Source organism: Anolis sagrei, chromosome 2 (genome assembly GCF_037176765.1).
Source record: "Anolis sagrei isolate rAnoSag1 chromosome 2, rAnoSag1.mat, whole genome shotgun sequence".
Taxonomy (NCBI): domain Eukaryota; kingdom Metazoa; phylum Chordata; class Lepidosauria; order Squamata; family Dactyloidae; genus Anolis; species Anolis sagrei.
In genome coordinates this window covers 17,017,672-17,037,837 of record NC_090022.1, presented here as the reverse complement: position 1 = coordinate 17,037,837, position 20,166 = coordinate 17,017,672, and the positions used below count along the sequence as shown (strand labels likewise).

Below are 20,166 nucleotides of genomic sequence, written 5' to 3'. Positions count from 1 at the left end.
GTCCTGGTCCTTTCACTATTGGCTGCTACTTCCCGGCGGATGTCAGGTGGTGCAATACCAGGTAAGCAGTGTAATTTCTCCAGTGGTGTAGGGCGCAGACACCTCGTGATAATGTGGCATGTCTCATTAAAAGCCACATCTACTGTTTTAGTGTGGTAAGATGTATTCCACACTGGGCATGCGTACTCAGCAGCAGAGTAGCATAGCGCAAGGGCAGATGTCAAGATACAAATAAATGTGTCCAAATCTGGACAGAATCCTCCCTAGAAACCAAAACAAAGGTCTGTATTGTGGACATACCAGATCAAGACAGGAAAAGAGGGAGACCACACTATGGGTGGATAGATTAAGGCTGAATTTATATATTCCAGGTGAGCAAAACAGTGTGGTACTATTACTTCCCTCAATCTAGATATTATGCTATTGATGCTACCTAGAATTGCATTGGGCTGTTTTAGCTGTTATATAACACTTGATTCATGTTCACCTTGTGGTCTGCTAAGACCCCTAGAGCCTCTTCATATGTACCGCATTCCACATAATCTGTTTGAATGGTTTTATGTATGTGTTAGATCAGGGGTCCTTAAACTTTTTAAACAGAAGGCCAGGTCACAGTCCCTCAAACTATTGGAGGGCCGAATTATAATTTGAAAAAAACATTAATGAATTCCTATGCACACTGCATATATCTTATTTGTAGTACAAAAAACACTTAAAAACAATACAATAATTAAAATGAAGAACAATTTTAATAAATATAAACTTATTAGTATTTCAATGAAAAGTGTGGGCCTGCTTTTGGCTGATGAAATAGGATTGTTGTTGTTGTTGTGTGCTTTCAAGTTGTTTCAGACTAAGGTTGACCCTGAGCGAGGGCCAGGTAAATGGCCTTAGAGGGCTGTATTCGGCCCTCAGGCCTTAGTTTGAGCGCCCCTGTGTTAGATACTGTGGTGGGCAGAACTAAGCTCTGAGGTATTTCACAGTCAAAGGGATTGAACAGGAGTTTCCCAGTGCTAGAAAGGAAGGAAGTCACTCCAAATCCTCCCCAGGAAGCAGCTTCCTCTTGGCACATTTCCCCCTTTCGCCCACTATTGGGCCTCTTCAAAATTCATAGAACTGTTGGTAAAGCTGAACTCCACTTCTAATGCTCAAGGGCCAGGGCTTCCCAGTTCTCAGTGTATATTCCACCTTTTTTTTTTTAAAAAAAAAAGTGGGCTTTAATCGCATGTTTAAATCTTTTTTGCTATCCATCGACATTCTGTTATCCATTCCTGACCTGAAAGTAAAATAACTGCTTTGGGAGACAGTGATTGGGCATTCAGACAATGTGGCCAATCCAGCAAAGTGGATGTCGGAGGATCATGGCTTCAGTGCTGGAGGTCTTTGCGTCTTTTGGAATGTGGGCGCTCTTCCCAAGAAATTTGCAGAATGTTTTAAAATTATTTAAACTTTTAATCAAGTTATTTGCAATTGATTTCACCTGGTGCAGATACACATAAAAAGGCATCACATAGTCATATTCTTGAATATTGATGTTAACAGTTAGATCAGTGGTTCCCAACCTTTGGGCCTCCAGGTGTTTTGGACTTCAACTCCCAAAAATCCCAGCCAGCCTACCAGCTGTTAGGAACTGTGGAATTACTGACTAAATATGAACTTGGGTCTTTTATTCCCTCTTTGCTGTTGTCATTGTTGCTGATCTTTCCAGAGGGAATAAGTCCCTGAATCAGGCCCGTAGCCAGGATTTTGATTCGGGAGGGGCTGAGTTTGATTCAGGGAGGGGGGGGGGGGTTGCTGAGTCGGAGTGAAAGAGGGTCTACCCTAGCAAACCTTCTGTATCGTTGCCCCAATACCCCCATGCATATGGGATATATTGAGCATGGCGATCAGATCATGATATGAATAAACACAACAGTTTAAATAATGTACCAGTAAGGCCTTCTCGCAGACCACCATGAGAATTTCGGGGGGGGGGGGGGCTGAAACTCCTCAAGCACCCCCCCCCCCCCCTCGGCTACATGCCTGCCCTGAATGGTCCATGGGTGGTGCAGAAAGCCTTCATCATTCACACTACAGCCTCCCAGTCCCTTTTTGGCAAATATGTAAAGAGAGAGCAGGAGGAATCCACAACGAGAGGAAAGAGAATGAATAGTCCCAGATCTATGGAGATAAAGCTCCTCTTGCATCTCAGCTGCTTTGGACATTGCTCCCCATCCTTAGGGAGAGAGCTTCAGTTGGCATTTTTTATTCACAGAAAAGATGGGAAGGAGGGTCTCTCCTGAGAAAGAGGCTGGTGGGTATTCGAAGATCAGGGCTGCTGAGTCTGCATCGTAAAAGGCAACCCGACCCCCTTCATAGTTCAGTGTCACCCGAACCCTTTTGGGCTCCTCATACAGAGTCATACGTAGGTACGCACCATTGTCAGAGGAGGACCAGTAGTCACTCTTGTTCTTTCCCACTGGCCAGATACCAGCACAAGGACCAAAGCTGACTGAGTCTTTTCTCAGCACAGACTTTCTGGCAACTCCCACAGACCATTGTTCTCCACTCTTCACAAGGACTTCCCAAAAATGCCTGCCTCCTGTGAATCCCTCTTGGCCCAGCACACAAGGATAGCGAGTGAATCTCTCAGGATTGTCAGGAAGATTTTGCCATTTCTCTCCACATGTCACATGCCTGTGATCTTCAGAGAGGATGAGCACAGGATTGGCTGTGTCGGGATCCAGAATCACATGTGCTGTTGGTGGTGGAAACAGATCAGGAGTGAAGTGAGAAAGAAAGAAAGAAAGAAAGAAGTTAAATGTAAATTGCAGGAGGGTTCAGCTTCTATCTTGCATTCTTATGAAATGACAGGGAAATCCTCCCTTGTTTCTTCAAATCTAGATAGGTTCAATGTTACATTATATCCCTTCTTCATAAGATTAATATTTGAATGTCTGGTGATTTGAGCACTGGATTTTGATTCTGGAGACCAGGGATTGATTCCCAGCTCAGCCACGAAACCCTCGAGGGGCCTTGTGTCATTGATTCACCCTATGCCCTGCCAGCAATGACACTTCCCCATCACGCATCTTCCACTCAATGGTATGGAGAAAGAAAGAGATTTGGACTTCTTGTTTGATATAGCAATATTATTGTATCCTAGCTAATGATAACTACTTTCATTAGGAGAAAAATATTGTTTTCAGATCTAAAACATTTTGCAGCATTGGTCCAGCATAGTAAATTGTTTAATTTAGAAGGACATAATCTGAGATTTGGCTGGCATGCATACTTATGATATGACAAAGCTAAAATAAATTCAGGAGCACTTTGCTGAGAATTTGGGGTAAATATATCCAGATTATTTTGTTTTTTATTTGTGTTTTTTGTGTTAAAATTTGATTTTAAAGGACAAAAAAAGAAGAAATTCTTTATTGTAATTAAAATGGGCAATCTTGGGTGCTGGTTGTTATTTTTTAAATCTCTGGGATATTAGAGATTTGAGTTTCCTTTGAATGTCATTTTTATTTGACCGGTTTTGACCTGTCAACTATCCCGATATTTGCTGGAAAACAAACTCGGCCAAGAGTACAAGGTCCAACAAATTCCTTGCTTGCCTTGCAGACAATTTCATGGTCCAGAAGGTAGAAGAGGCAACAAGGGGATTGGCTACTCTTGATCTCATCCTAACAAATGCGGAGGACCTGATCGATGCGGTCAAAGTGGTAGGATCCTTAGGGGCAAGTAACCATGTGCTCCTGCAATTTGAGGTACAAAGGAAGGCCGAAACTAAGACAAGTCAAACCCGCACTTTGGACTTTAGGAGAGCCGATTTCCAAAAAATGAAGGAAACACTGAGCAGCATTCCGTGGACACAGATACTAAAAGACAAGGGAGTTACAGATGGATGGGAATTTCTCAAGAGTGAAATACTCAAGACGCAATTGCAAACCGTGCCAACAAAGAGAAAAAATAGGACAAGTGCAAAGAAGCCAGAATGGATGTCCAAAGAACTTCTAACTGTGCTAAGACACAAAAGAGACATGCACAAGAAGTGGAAAAAGGGAGAAATCACCAAAGAAGAATTCAAACAAATAGCCAACACCTGTAGGGAAAAGGTCCGCAAGGCTAAAGCAAAAAACGAGCTCAGACTTGCCAGGGACATTAAAAACAATAAAAAGGGCTTCTATTCTTATGTCAGTAGAAAAAGGAAAAACAAAGAGGCAATAGGACCTCTTCGCGGAGAAGATGGGGCAATGCTGACAGGGGATAGGGAAAAGGCAGAACTACTTAATGCCTTCTTTGCCTCGGTCTTCTCACAAAAAGAGAGTCTTCAACCTCAGCAAGATGGAGTGGATGAGGGATTGGAGGACATCCAACCCCAAATTGGGAAAGAAGTCGTCCAGGAATACCTGGCCGCTCTTAATGAGTTCAAGTCCCCAGGGCCAGATCAACTACACCCCAGAGTATTGAAGGAACTAGCGGAAGTCATTTCGGAACCATTGGCAACCATCTTTCAGAGTTCTTGGAGAACGGGAGAAGTTCCAGCAGATTGGAGGAGGGCCAATGTGGTCCCAGTCTTCAAGAAGGGAAAAAAGGATGACCCAAACAACTACCGTCCGGTCAGCCTCACGTCGATACCGGGCAAGATTCTGGAAAAGATTGTTAAGGAAGTGGTCTGCAAACACTTAGAAACAAATGCAGTCATCGCTAATAGTCAACATGGATTTATCAAAAACAAGTCATGCCAGACTAATCTGATCTCTTTCTTCGATAGAGCTACAAGCTGGGTAGATGCGGGGAATGCCGTGGATGTAGCGTACCTGGATTTCAGTAAGGCCTTCGACAAGGTCCCCCATGACCTTCTGGCAAGGAAACTAGTCCAATGTGGGCTAGGCAAAACTACGGTGAGGTGGATCTGTAATTAGTTAAGTGGACGAACACAGAGAGTGCTCACTAATGCTTCCTCTTCATCTTGGAAAGAAGTGACAAGTGGAGTGCCGCAGGGTTCCGTCCTGGGCCCGGTCCTGTTCAACATCTTTATTAATGACTTAGATGAAGGGCTAGAAGGCATGATCATCAAGTTTGCAGACGACACCAAATTGGGAGGGATAGCCAATAGTCCAGAGGACAGGAGCAGAATTCAAAACGATCTTGACAGATTAGAGAGATGGACCAAAACTAACAAAATGAAGTTCAACAGTGACAAATGCAAGATACTCCACTTTGGCAGAAAAAATGAAATGCAAAGATACAGAATGGGGGACAATGCCTGGCTCGAGAGCAGTACGTGTGAAAAAGATCTTGGAGCCCTCGTGGACAACAAGTTAAACATGAGCCAACAATGTGATGTGGCGGCAAAAAAAGCCAATGGGATTTTGGCCTGCATCAATAGGAGCATAGTGTCTAGATCTAAGGAAGTAATGCTACCCCTCTATTCTGCTTTGGTTAGACCACATCTGGAATACTGTGTCCAATTCTGGGCACCACAATTCAAGAGAGATATTGACAAGCTGGAATGTGTCCAGAGGAGGGCGACTAAAATGATCAAGGGTCTGGAGAACAAGCCCTATGAGGAGCGGCTTAGGGAACTGGGCATGTTTAGCCTGAAGAAGAGAAGGCTGAGAGGAGATATGATAGCCATGTATAAATATGTGAGAGGAAGCCACAGGGAGGAGGGAGCAAGCTTGTTTTCTGCTTCCTTGGAGACTAGGACGCGGAACAATGGCTTCAAACTACAAGAGAGGAGATTCCATCTGAACATTAGGAAGAACTTCCTGACTGTGAGAGCCGTTCAGCAGTGGAACTCTCTGCCCCGGAGTGTGGTGGAGGCTCCTTCTTTGGAAGCTTTTAAGCAGAGGCTGGATGGCCATCTGTCAGGGGTGATTTGAATGCAATATTCCTGCTTCTTGGCAGGGGGTTGGACTGGATGGCCCATGAGGTCTCTTCCAACTCTTTGATTCTATGATTCTATGATTCTATGTTTGTTAATAAATATTGATGTGAGCAGAATGTGAGAACATTATTTTTGGGACTACACAAGCCCTGTGGTTGTGATTGTTGCAGGATTTTGGAACATTGGGAGTTCTCAAAAATGGACTTTTCTAAACTTAGGCCTTTTTACCCCCATCAGGCTTTTTATAATGATATCACACTGGGTGGGTAAAGTGTGGCCCGTGGGTTATTTTTGTAATCTGTGGACCGCCTCCCACCAGCATTTTTAAAAATACAGAACAACCTTTACGAGGGGATTTTATCCAATTGGAGGCTTCCTGGGCTCTTTAGGATCAAAACACATTCTTGCAATTTTCCTTTAAAAGTATTATTTTCCCTCTAAAGTCCCTTGGAGTGCCAATATGCCCCCCACGTAGCCTTCCACTGTTGCCCCAGGCTTAGACTGTGGGGTATAGTAAGATGCAGGATTATTTCTAAAGACAATAAGATAGGAAATTCACCAAGGAGGTTCTGCTATTCATGAGAAAATCTAAACTCATCTAGGGATGCATCTACACTGTTGAATTACTGCAGTATAAAACTGCCATGGCCAATGCTGTGGAATCCTGGGAGTTGTAGTTTCACAAGTTTTTAACCTTCTGCTGATGCTTCACCAAAATACAACTCCTTGGATTCCATAGCTTTAAGCCATAGCAGTTAAAGTGGCATCAACCCACATTCAGTCTATGGTGTAGATGTCACCTGAGAAATAGGGAGATTGGTTGGTTGGTTTGGTTTGGTTGGCTCTGCTATATTTTTGTGGAATCATGGTTAAGGCTGAGTAAAAATATTTAGGAGAGTCCAAAAAGAAAAATAAATACAGCTAACTCAAGCCTGACTTCTCCCTAAAAGCCAAGACGAGTAAACAAAGACCATTGTAATTTGAACCAGCATGACCCAGAGTTGGACTAGGGCTCTTGGAGACCAGGGACCCTATCCTGCCTCAGAGAGAATGCAATGGCAAACCCTCTCTGAAGAAAATCTTTCCTGTTTACCTTTTTGTTGCTGAAGACCAGATTCCAGGGAGTCTAAAGAGAGAAAGGAAAGAGAGAGACTTAGTAGGACATGGTGACTCTCAGAAATCAGGCGGAAACAACTCAAGTTGGCTGAGATCCTTCACCCAAGAGATGAAGCATAACTTCAACCACCTCATATAGTTATGCCTCATTCAGGAATGGTGGCATTGGTTGTCCAATGTGCATCACCGCATTGACATGCAATGTCGCAATGTGCAGTCTCCATAGCAGTATATCAGGGTAAACTTTGGACAAAAGTGACTGAGTGGAAAGGGCCACTCTTCCCTAGTTCACACTGGAAGGTGACAAAGGATGGGTTGCAGGAAAGAGAGCTCTGCCTCCTTCATCACTTAGATATGTCTCGATGTATGAACAATGAAGGTTGCTATCTAGAAATGCCAGCCAACTCTCAGATTGAAGTTAAGACCAGTAGATTTCATTATTTGTGGACTGACTACAATGCTCTCTCTAGGAATCATCAGGCTTTCTAGTATGACTCGATGGTCAGCTACCTCCAAAGAGTGGTCTTACAGAGGACATCCATCCTGGCCACTTAAGTCAATTTTAAACTCTATTGAGGAAAACTGGAGATTTCATAGGAAATTGTAGAACCATTTTGATGGCGATTGCTCAAACGACAGGGTGCAGATGCACATGGAGGACTTTCCTTCACACACTTTTGTAGGAGTTTCTTGTTTAGCCACCACGGTTAGAAGCTCGCTTCAAACTTCACGAAATGGTTAATGTCAATGGGAGAAAAATCTAGAAGACCTGGAATTTCCTACAGAGAACGCCTCTCTAGGGATCACTATGTTCTCCAGCGTGACACCATGGCCAATGCCTGATAGAGGTTGGTTACAGAGTCACACTGGACAAATGGGCTTAATAGTCTGGCTCCAGTGGACACAAAGGGATGAATCTTAACATACCATAAGGTTCTCTGAAGTGTTGGCTGGTCAATAGACCTATCCCCAGGTCACATTAGAAAAATGAGTATCACGATGCTTGCCATGACATTTAGGGTGGATCTACACGCTATGTATTCTGGATTATCAAAGGAGTTAATCCACATTATCTACTTTGAACTGGATTATCTTCACTCCCATATAATCGAGTTCAAAGCAGATAATCTGGATTTTGTTTGGCAGTGTAGATGGGGCCTTAATGCCCCTTAAAAGCCTTGGGATCTTGAAGGAGCCCCTCTACTTACATACATATGCCTCTCAGAGTATTAGGCTCACACTAGTTTCATTTGGACAAAATAAAACATTTCTTAAAATCCTCAGGACCAAATTCCACAATATGTATACACATGGCTTGAGATGGTTTTAACATTTCTCCTTGTTGATCTATTTAAAGTATTTCAGTCTGTTTAATACAATTCAAGGTACAAATAATTTAATACATTAATACTGATTGTATTAGTACACCAGCAAGAAATCTCATGGTATATCTGGTGTGTGCGTATGTATACATTTGTGCAATGTAATTGGAAGACACATTGACACTGTAGAATGAATGCAGTTTGACACCAGTTAAAATGCCACAGATCAATGTTATGGAATCAATGGAGTTGTAGTTTTACAATGTCTTTTGGCCTTCTCTGCCACATAATGATGGTGCCTCGCCAACTACAACTCCCAATATTCCATAGCGTTTAGTCATACATATTATAATGGTATCAAACAGTATTAATTCCACCGTGTTGATGATCCCTGAGGTTTAAGTTGGTCAGGGAATTCTATATTTATATTTCATTTTGCTTCACAACTGAAATTTCAATCCACACATGACATAAAAATTAAAAAAACAATAGAACAGAATAGACAAAATATAGTTTTGTTTCAAGTTTAAAATAAAATTGGCTGTTTCCTCACCTTAACTTTCCCAATGCCTTGGAGCCTTTCATTTCCCCATTCAGACCGGTCTTACATCTCCCTGAAAGTCATTGTAGACAATCACGCTTACCTCTGAATTGCTTCATGACACCCTCCAGAAAGGGATTTATATCACAGAAGTCCCAGATCTTCCATTTGAGAGCAGGAGGAAAAGCCACAGAGGTCTCAAATTTCTCCTTTTCATTATAACTGCAGGAAAAAGAAAAATATCATAGGGTGCATCTTCTATAGAATTAATGCTGTTTGACACCACTTTGGCTGTTATGGCTTGATGCCTGGACTTGCTTTGCAAGGCCTTTTGCTTTCTCTGCAGTGATTGCAGTTAAAGGGCGGCCAAACTACTATAATTCCATGGTGTAGAAACATATCCACGAGATCACAGAGTTGGAAGGGGCCTCAGAAGGCATCAGGTCCAACACCACCATTCAACCCCAGACACCCATTTCTGCAAGAGGAGAGGGATGTGCTTCACATGCAGGTTCAAACTTTTGTGGGAGAGTAACTTACCCCTGTAAGAAGCTTCTGATGTCCTGTAAATGAAGAGAAGAAAGAATTCAGGACAGGCATTTGCAGTGAGATTATGTGCATATTTACAAACATGTAATGTTTCTAGCTAACTTTTTTAAAATCATGGTTTTTTCATGTTCCCCCATAGCTGGGGCTGACAAATGGGAGCTCACCCCATCTCACTGATTCAAAACTTCAACATTCAGGCCAACAGCCGACGCAAGGATTTAACCCATTACAGCATCGTGGTCCCTGAAGTAAAGCTAGTTGGATGAAAAGGCCTTGCCTCCACAAAGAAGGGTAGATTTACAAAATGGGGCATCTACTTCAATGCCATTGTTTTGCAAACGCTTTTTGACAAAGCTTCCAAAATACTGTTAAATGCAAGTCTTCAGGCTCCAGATCTGGGGAAACTGGAATATTTCAAGGCCACGCACTTGAATACATGATGAAGGCAATGTTGGTGTGGTGAGGAGTCCCAGACTGAGGTGAGTTCCAGCTTCAGCCAATGCCCTGGTGCTGGGTGGCGATCAGTACCAGAGTTAGATCGAACGATTGTATTGCATGGGCCCCCATTCCACTATTGTCATTTATAGGAAATACATACCAGCTTGCGCATCTTCGACATTACAGTTTATTGTCAAAGGCTTTCATGGTCAGAATAACTGGGTTGTGTGTTTTCCAGGCTGTGTAGCCATGCTTGCTTGCTTGCTTACTTACTTACTTACTTACTTACTGAGGGACATGAGAGAAGCCTCCTCGCAGGATTGCAAGACATCCGGGCGTCCCCTGGGCAACGTCTTCGTAGACGGCCGATTCTCTCAACCCAGAAGCAACCAGAGATGACTTGAAGCATGCAAACAAGGAAGCAAAACAACCAACGGTCCTTTTCAGGACCAACCATGACAATAATCGCAATCAACATCGAAGGCATGTCAGCTGCCAAAGAACAACTGCTCTATGAACTGTGCCGAGATAAGAAATGTGACGTGCTGTGTGTCCAAGAAACACACAGGGATGAACGACAGAAACGACCCAAAGTTCCAGGAATGATCCTAGTAGCGGAAAGACCACATGCGCAGTATGGAAGTGCTGTCTTTGTCAAACCAGGCCTCCAAGTCAGCAGTGCCCACAACACTGAAGAAAACAATATCGAGGTTATAACAGTAGAGCTTAATAACATCACCATCACCTCTGTGTACAAGCCCCCAAATGAAGATTTCTGCTTCTCCTCCCCCGAGAACTTTGACAGGCACCAAAGGGCGGTAGTAATTGGTGACTTCAACAGCCATAGCCATGTATGGGACTATGCCCAAGAGGACAGAAATGGGGAGGCTGTCCTGTCCTGGTCTGAACTGCACAAACTATCACTCATCCATGATAGCAAGCTCCCACCATCCTACAACAGCGGGAGATGGCACCGAGGTTATAACCCAGACCTCTTATTTGTGAGCGACAGCATCGTACAGCAATGCACCAAATCAGTGGGACCACCAATCCCAAACACACAGCACCGACCAATAATATGCCAACTGTTCCCAACAATAAGGCCTCAGGAAGTTCGATTTAAACGAAGATACAACTTCAGAAAGGCAGATTGGACTAAATTCTCAGACATGTTAGACGACATGATCACATCGGTCGCGCCAATCCCTGAGGAATACGAACATTTTATTGAAATAGTGAAAACCTGCTCACGGGCCTCTATACCGAGAGGCTGCAGAACCCACTACCTCCAGGGCATTACTCCTGAAACAGCTGCCTTGTTGGAAAACTATTACAGGCTCCACAACGAAGACCCATTCAGTGAGCAGACTCTTCAGGCAGCGCAGAGCATTGTGTCCTCCATCTCTGAAGCCAAGAAAGAACAGTGGATCAAGTTGATCACAGAGGTCGACATGGGCAGGAGCAGCCAGAAGGCGTGGAGGCTGCTGAGACAGCTGAGCAACGATCCCTCACAAACTAATACCCATGCCAACATAAAGGCAGATCAGATAGCACACCAACTCTTGAAGAATGGGAAACCCAACTTTGCCACCAAAGTAGGAAAGAAACCAATAGCCAGACAACCAGAGATTGAGAACAATAACCTCCATGAACCTTTTACATCTACTGAATTGGACATGGCTCTCAACAAATGTAAGAATGGCAAAGCAGCTGGCTTGGATGATCTACGGATGGAACAAATCAAGAACTTTGGTCCAAAAGCAAGGCGCTGGCTGCTGGAGCTGATGAACAACTGCACTGCATCCTGTCAGATCCCCAAAATCTGGAGGAAAGCAAGAGTCATCGCCATCTTGAAGCCAGGCAAAGACCGTAATGACCCAAAAAGCTACAGACCAATCTCCCTGTTGTGCCACCTCTACAAAGTTCTGGAGAGACTTATTTTGCATAGAATTATGGAAAATATAGACCCCTGTCTGATCCCACAGCAAGCTGGCTTCAGAAAAGGCAAAAGCTGCACATCGCAAGTGCTGAACCTCACCCAGCACATAGAAGATGGCTTTGAAAGGCAGCAGATCACAGGAGCTGTCTTCATAGACTTGTCAGCAGCCTATGATACTGTGAACCACCGCCTCCTCCTGAGAAAAATGTATAATATCACAAAGGACTACCACCTCACCCGCCTCATAGGAAACCTGCTACAAAACAGGAGCTTTTTTGTTGAGTTCCAGGGCCAGAGAAGCAGATGGCGGAAACAGAAGAACGGCCTGCCTCAGGGGAGCGTGCTTGCTCCATCCATGTTCAACATCTACACAAATGACCAGCCACTGCCAGAAGGGACAGAGAGTTTCATCTATGCTGATGATCGTGCCATTACCGCTCAAGCAGGGAGCTTTGAGATGGTAGAACAGAAGCTCTCCGAAGCTCTAGGTGCTCTTACTGCCTATTACAGGGAAAACCAGCTGATCCCTAATCCATCTAAAACACAGACATGCACCATTCACCTTAAGAACAGACAAGCATCCCGAGCTCTGAGGATTACCTGGGAAGGAATCCCACTGGAGCATTGCAGCGCACCCAAATACCTGGGAGTCACTTTGGACCGTGCTCTGACCTACAAGAAGCACTGCCTGAACATCAAACAAAAAGTGGGCGCTAGAAACAACATCATACGAAAGCTGACTGGCACAACCTGGGGATCACAACCAGACACAGTGAAGACATCTGCCCTTGCGCTATGCTACTCTGCTGCTGAGTATGCATGCCCAGTGTGGAACACATCTCATCACACTAAAACAGTGGATGTGGCTCTTAATGAGACATGCCGCATTATCACGGGGTGTCTGCGCCCCACACCACTGGAGAAATTACACTGCTTAGCCGGTATTGCACCACCTGACATCCGCCGGGAAGTAGCAGCCAATAGTGAAAGGACCAAGGCAGAGACATCTCCAGCTCATCCCCTGTTTGGGTATCAGCCAGCACGTCAACGACTTAAATCAAGACATAGTTTTCTTAGATCTACAGAGACACTCGCTGGAACACCCCAGCAAGCGAGAGTCCAAAAGTGGCAGGCCCAAACCCAGCACCTCAATTCATGGGTGATACCAGATGAGAGACTCTCCCCTGGGCACTCAGAAGACTGGGCGACTTGGAAGGCACTGAACAGATTGCGCTCTGGCACCACGAGATGCAGAGCCAATCTTAAGAAATGGGGCTACAGGGTGGAATCCTCGGCATGCGAGTGCGGAGAAGAACAAACCACTGACCACCTGCTGCAATGCACCCTGAGCCCTGCCACATGCACAATGGAGGACCTTCTTGCGGCAACCGCAGAGGCACTCCAAGTGGCCAGATACTGGTCAAAGGACATTTAACCAAATACCAAATTTACAAAATCTGTGTGGTTTTTCTTTCTTTCTTTTTTTTCTTTTTCTTTTTAATCTCTGTGTTTGTTTTGCTCTGTTAGAATTATAATACTATGGTTGCTGATGACACGATAAATAAAAAAAACTTACTTACTCGTGGCCATAGAGCCCAGAAAACACACAACAACCCAGACATTATAGTTGTTTTCAATTGTGCAGTTCATGGTCCAGTGACCATACATCTAAATACCCTTGTCAACCTGCCTTTCTTCACCACTGCTATTCCTTCATTTTAAATTAATTTTTTGTGCAATTGAGAAATTCCTGCATTTTAAAAAGGCAAATACATGCACACACACACGCACACACACGCACACACATATATGAGAGAGGAAAGAAGGATGTAAGGATGTCTTTTGCAGACTTTAGTTCTGCGTTCAACACAATCCTCCAATACAGACTGGTGACTAAACTTATGGATCTTAGACTGTCATATTCGTTCCTGGATTATAAGTATCCTGTCTGGATGTTCCCAGTTTGTGTACACTGGACCATGATGAAGCTGAGGTGTCACTGCCTCAGCCACCTTTGGGGACAATATGGGCCTTACCTGGAGGAGTTCACTTGCTGGCTGCTGATGCTTCTCCTCCATCTCTTGGATGGGTTTCGAGAGAGAGGAGAGTTCTTCAGAGAGTCTAGCAAGATGTTCCTCCCTTTTGGCTGAAATCTCCTTCTCCACCTCTTCCATTTTTGCCAGGAGATCCCTCTCTTGTTGTTCTAGAAACTGGTGCATGAGCCTGAATGCAGCCACAGTCTTCTCCTTCTCTCTCTGGGTTTTCTCCTAGAAGAAAAGAAAGTAGAAACAGGAGTGAGAGGCAGAAAGAAACTGTCATTGGGCTGAATTCTCCACATTCCCTTGTAAAGAGGCCCTTCATACAGAAAATGTCAATATCCAGTAGAGAAAGACTCACAAGTGCCCGCCACTGGAATGGGCCTGGATCAATATTGTCCATTTTCCACTGTCTGTAGGCTATTAGGACTTTATACATGATGAGTATTTTTGGCAAAGTACTTTCTTCCCTGTTTATCCAGAGTTGCACTCAAAGAGGTCATACTTTCCCATTTTCCAGTACGAATGCCACTTACAAGCCAATCCTGGATTTCCCGCGCTGCATCTGCTTTGTAGGCCAGAATATTCTCTCTCTCCTTCTTCAGAGTCTCCAGCAATCCCGAAATCCGATCCTGAAGAGGACGGCAAAGGCCTTGCTCACCTCTTTTGTTCAAGGCTTACAGTTTTTATAATAAATAGCATAAAAATGCCTAGCAATCCCAAGTGTCCAATAAGGAAGACTAAGTGGAAATGAGTGAAAATCAGTTTCTGAAACAGAGTTGCCAAATATGAGGACCTGGGCCAGATTATCCCATTGTTGTGGGAGAGAAAGGTGCAATGTCTTCATTGTTTCTGGGCTCAGCTACAGATAAGACAAAAGGGCTACATGAAAATTTCCAGCAAAGCTACTATTTATTTATTTATTTATTTATTTATTTATTTACTTCACTTGTATACCGCCATTCTCAGCCCTAAGGCGACTCATAGCGGTTTACAACACTCAAGCAAAACAAGGCGAACAATCAAGGCAAAAATTCAATGCAACAGGTACTTAAAAACAGTTAACATAGGAACAGGTTAAGCAATTAACAATAATAGACAGTCAATCAATTGGCGTCTCATAACTAGAATCATGATCCAAACTCGTCAGTCGTAGTTCCATTTCCTGAAATTCATTGCACTTTGTATTCAAACGCCTAAAAGCCGTTACTAGAAGCCAAGCTTGTTAAAATTGGCACACCCTTTAGTTATTCCATGATTCAACACACAAAAGCTCTCAAGGGGGTGGAGATGTCTATGTACTTAGCACTAGGACCACACCTTCTGCTCTGCTTTGTATCCACATTGAGCCTAGAAGAATGGAGGTTGGAATCTTTAACTCATCTCCTAAAGGCACATGTGTTAATAAACTCAAGGCCCACAGGCCAAATCCAGCCTGCCATGTGGTTTTCTGTGGGATGCTAGACTAAAAGTCCTGTATTTCTCATCATGACAAGAGCCAATGGAATTTGTGGTACAGGAACAGGCTGCAGTTTGTTCTATTTAGTCAGGATATTGGGGTGTGAATTGAGATATTAGGATTGTGGATATAATGCCTGATGTTAATATGATGTCATTTCACCTTTCCCAAATCTCAGAGCCACAAGTGCTGTTGGGTTGTAATTCCCATTATCCTCAGTCTGTAATTCCAATTATCCTCAGAAATGAACCACCTAAACTGGGCTCTACAGGCCAATGGAGACTCCGCCTCAGACATCAGAAGAGCTGCAAGACTGAGAACAAGCCACAAGAGTAATGACAAAGATCCACCCAGAGGAAAAGTGTTGTTGTCATACATCCAAGGGAACCACTGACCGCATAGGAAAGCTGATGAGGAAACGCAACATACAAACTATCTACAGACCCACCAAGAAAATCCAATAAATGCTACGTTCAGCAAAGGACAAGAGGGATCCTCTCACTTCTGCAGGAGTCTACCGTGTACCATGCAGCTGTGGACAAGTCTACATAGGGACCACCAAACGCAGCAGCATTGCCCAAACACGAATCAAGGAACATGAAAGGCACAGCAGGCTACTTCAACCAGAGAAGTCAGCCATAGCAGAGCACCTGATGAACCAACCTGGACACAGCATATTATTTGAGAACACAGAAATGCTGGACCACACCAACAACCACCATGTCAGACTACACAGAGAAGCCACTGAAATCCACAAGCATGTGGACAATTTCAACAGAAAGGAGGAAACCATGAAAATAAGGAGCCCCCGGTGGCGCAGTGGTTTAAAGCCCTGTGCTGGCAGGACTGAAGACCGACAGGTTGCAGGTTCGAATCCCGGGAGAGGCGAATGAGCTCCCTCCATCGGCTCCAGCTCCTCATGCGGGGACAAGAGAGAAGCCTCCCACAAGGATGACAAAACATCAGAAATCATCCGGGCGTCCCCTGGGCAACGTCCTTGCAGATGGCCAATTCTCTCACAACAGGAGCGGTTGCTCCTGACACGACAAAAAAAAAAAAAAAAACCATGAAAATGAACAAAATCTGGCTACCAGTATTAAAAAAAACCTCTAAAATTACAACAGCAAAACAACAGAGAGGAAACAATCTGGGACATTTAATCACCTCTCAACAAAAGATTGCTCCAGGCACTGGCAGGCCATTATATGCTAATCAAGGTGGTCAGTTGAAACATTCACACCTAGCTCCAACAGAAAAGAGTTCTTTGTCCCACCCTGGTCATTCCACAAATATATAAATCCATTTTTCTAGTTCCAACAGACCTCACTACCTCTGAGGATGCTTGCCATAGATGCAGCCGAAACGTCAGGAGAGAATGCCTCTAGAACATGGCCATATAGCCCGAAAAAACCTACAACAAACCATTTATTTATTTATTTACCATATTTGTATACCACCTTTCTCAGCCCAGAGGCGATTCAAGGCGGTTCACAGTCGGCAACAATTCAGTGCCACAACAATTAAAAAACAAAACAGTGATGAAATACTATTAAAACATTTAGCACATAATATAAAAACAGTACAAAGCCATAAAAGCATTATCATAAGTGTCTCCTTACTAAAGTCATTATCCAATGGTGGATCATTCAAAGTTGTGGGAGTTGTCAGGTGGTTGTTGTGATCCTTGATGAAAATGAGTGACACCGCAGCCTTAGGAAATAGGGACTTCATTTCACTTGGCCCTTGGGTGCATAGATCAGAGAGTTGGAAGAGAGCAAAGGGCTCTCTAGTCCAACTTCATCCTGCCATTCATGAACACACAATCAAAGCATTCCCTGACAGAAGGCCATTCAGCCTCTGTTCACAAATCACAAGAGGAGGAACTCCAAGAAAGCAAATTCCACCATGAATCTATTCTTGCCATTAGGGAGTCCTTTCCATACTGTTCCATAACCAGGGCAGAGACCACAAGCGAGCACTAGAGAGAGAGGGATAATCCATGTTATGGGGCGAAGGGTGGGGTGAAGGAGAAAAGCTATTTCCTGTTATTCCCCCCCCCCCCCTGTAATTCTGCCCACCCACATCCTCATTGTGGAAACAGCCCTCCTTTGTAATATAGGAAATGGAGAGGGGGAATAACCAGCAAAAGTTGGGAAATGGTGTTCCTCCTTCAACTTCTCCCCTGTAAAATGGACCATTCCACTCTCTCGAGCACCACCTTGTGGCCTCCACTCTGATAATGGAACAGTATTGAACTTCCTAATGTTCAGGCAGAATCTCTTTTCCCATAGTTTGATTCAATTGCTCCATGTTTTAGGATGAATCTACGCGTAGAATTAACATAGTTTGACACCAAATTAATTCCTAGGGAACTGGTATTTGTACAGGATCGTATCCATTTCTGTTTGTTTCATTTATATGGCTTGGTTTTTGTTTTTGATCGCTGCTTCCAAAAATTGGGTGCCTTTCTGAATGAGATATTTTGTCTTACTCGGCTCCTTACTCAGCGCTCAGCTGCAGGCCCTGGCAGCCTGCTGTGGCTTTTTCTCCTGTCAGGACTTTTCTGAGCAAGGACACTGGCAAACGTGATGGACAGCAAGCCCCGGCAAGCTGCCAGCAATTATGCTGAAAAGCAGGTTTGAAGCTGGTACCTGCTCCTCCCTGCTTTCGTTTTGAGTTTATTTTTATGTCGGAAGGGCCTTCCCATTTCGTGCCTCCGAAAGAATGAAAGAAATAGACAAAATGGGAGAAACGAATTTCACGCACATGACTATAGGGCACAAGGCACTAATACTCTGGCAGAAAAAGTTGAAGACTTGGTAAAACTACCATCTCAATGATTTGTAGCATAGGTGCTGGAGCATGTGAAGTAATGCCAAACTGCATGAATCCTACAGTTTAGATGGCCCCCAGGTCCCTGAAAATCTCAGGGCTTGGGGAAAGTATCGAGCTGCCAGCCACAGACCTGTATTGTGGGGTGGAGATGCACCACAACACCTTTTTAGGAGCCCCTATTTTATCCCTCCTACCTTGTACTCCTTTGATGCTTCATCTAGCGGAATCACTTTGTGGTTTTCATGCTCCTTTGACCTGTCACACCAGACAGATGGGGATTCCGTGGTCCTTGCAGAAAAGCTTCAGGGGCTCCTGGTGCCTCTGGCAGACTTTCTCCTTTTCTTCTGCCTTCTGGCTCCCAAGTTCCTTGGCTATTTCCACCAGATTTGCCAGCTGCCTGTTTGGAATGATGCCACCTTCCTGCACTTTTTGCCTGCATTGTGGGCAGGAGGCCTCTTTCTCTTCCCAGCATTGATCCAGGCAGGCTTGGCAGAAATTGTGCCCGCAGGAGATGGTCACAGGCTCCTTGAAATACTCCAAGCAGATGGAACAGGCTAGTTCCTCACAGAGCTTCTTCACAGAGTCTCCAGAAGCCATTGCTGGTGTTGCTGCTCCACCGCAGAGTCAAGACAGTGTTAATGGCTTAACTTTCGTTTCGTTTCGCAGACGGTCTCTTCCTGCCAGGAAAGCAGCCTAGAACTCCGCCTCTGCCCAACCTCTGGCACTCCAACCTCTGAGCTCTTTCAATGCCTCAGCTTTTGGGAATCTGGACATGAGATCCTCCCCTTTCTCTGCCTTTCTGGACTTATGCAACTAATTCTCCAAGCATATAACTCCCTTGCTTAAAAATGCTTCTTTGGCCACTGGTGTATTCTGAGGCACAATTCAATGGACTAGTTGTGAGCTATGAATCCCTTTGCAGCTTAGGTCCAGCCTATCTAAAAAGCCTTAAAAACTTGGCAGGGCTTTCTTTCTCTTGGCCCACCCACATTCATGTACCCGTGTGCCTCCAAATGTTGCTAAAAAACAGGTGGACAGAAAACAAAGAGATAATAGGGCCCAGACTTTGGAGACATAAAGAGTGCTTCGACATTAGGAGTTGTTTGGTGAGGAACTAGCACTCACCAAGGGAAGACTGAGGACCTTGTAAAGCTACAACTCCCGTGAATCCAGAGCATTGAGCCATGGCAGGTAAAGTAATATGAAACTCCATTAAATCTACAGTGTAGATGCACCCTGAGTTGCAGCAGGGAGAGAACGACAAGCCAGAAGGAGGAAGGTGGGAGACCCAGGGAGAAGCAGGGATAGGAGGGCATAAGCAGGCATCTGGAGGGGGGGGGGGCTTGGGGCCCCAGATACCAAGAAGAGGGTTCAGGAGATGAGCTGGGGAAGTTCCTCAGAGATATTTGTTGACAAGTGCCGGGAGTCTTCTCTATCTTCCTGTGGATTCCCAGAGGAAAGGACCTCAGTTCATTGTGACACTGGAGCTCCTAACCTCTGGTTGTGAACATTGTGCAAGGAAGGAAAAAAGACTCCTTTATATCTATCTGTTGACTTCAGATTACTCCATGGATATCATATAGTTTTCATAGTCAAAGAGTCCTCGGAGGTAGATTTGCTACTTCCTTCATCGGACATATAACCCACAGCACCCGGGATTCACTTTTGGGCTCCCATTCGAATCCTTCACAGGAATGGCACTGCTTAGCTTCCAGGATCGGAAGGTAAACTGGTGCCTCCATATTGGCAAATGGGATGAAATCTTGGAAAATATTTGCAATCGGTTGTCTATACATATAATGTACAAGTTACTGATTGTCAGACCTGGTATCATCTGTGGTGTAGCCTTCAATTCTGTTATCCTTTTTTTCGAAATGAGAAACAGATTTTCTGAACCTAATCAGCCTATAGCAGTCCCTTACTGCTGAACATATAGGCATCAGAAAGGTCCACCTGCTATAGCATTTCTGATTTGTATCTATGGTTGCAAAAGCTTAACAGTGAAGAAAGCAGGCAGGAAGAAAATCAACTCAATTGAAATGTTTTGGAAGAG

At 44.3% G+C, this 20,166-nt stretch overlaps 1 pseudogene; it reads right to left on the bottom strand.

Annotated features, from left to right (window-relative positions):
- Nucleotides 1-2,000: 2,000 nt before the first annotated feature.
- LOC137096335 (zinc finger protein RFP-like) lies at nucleotides 2,001-18,757 on the bottom strand (annotated as a pseudogene).
- Nucleotides 18,758-20,166: the final 1,409 nt, after the last annotated feature.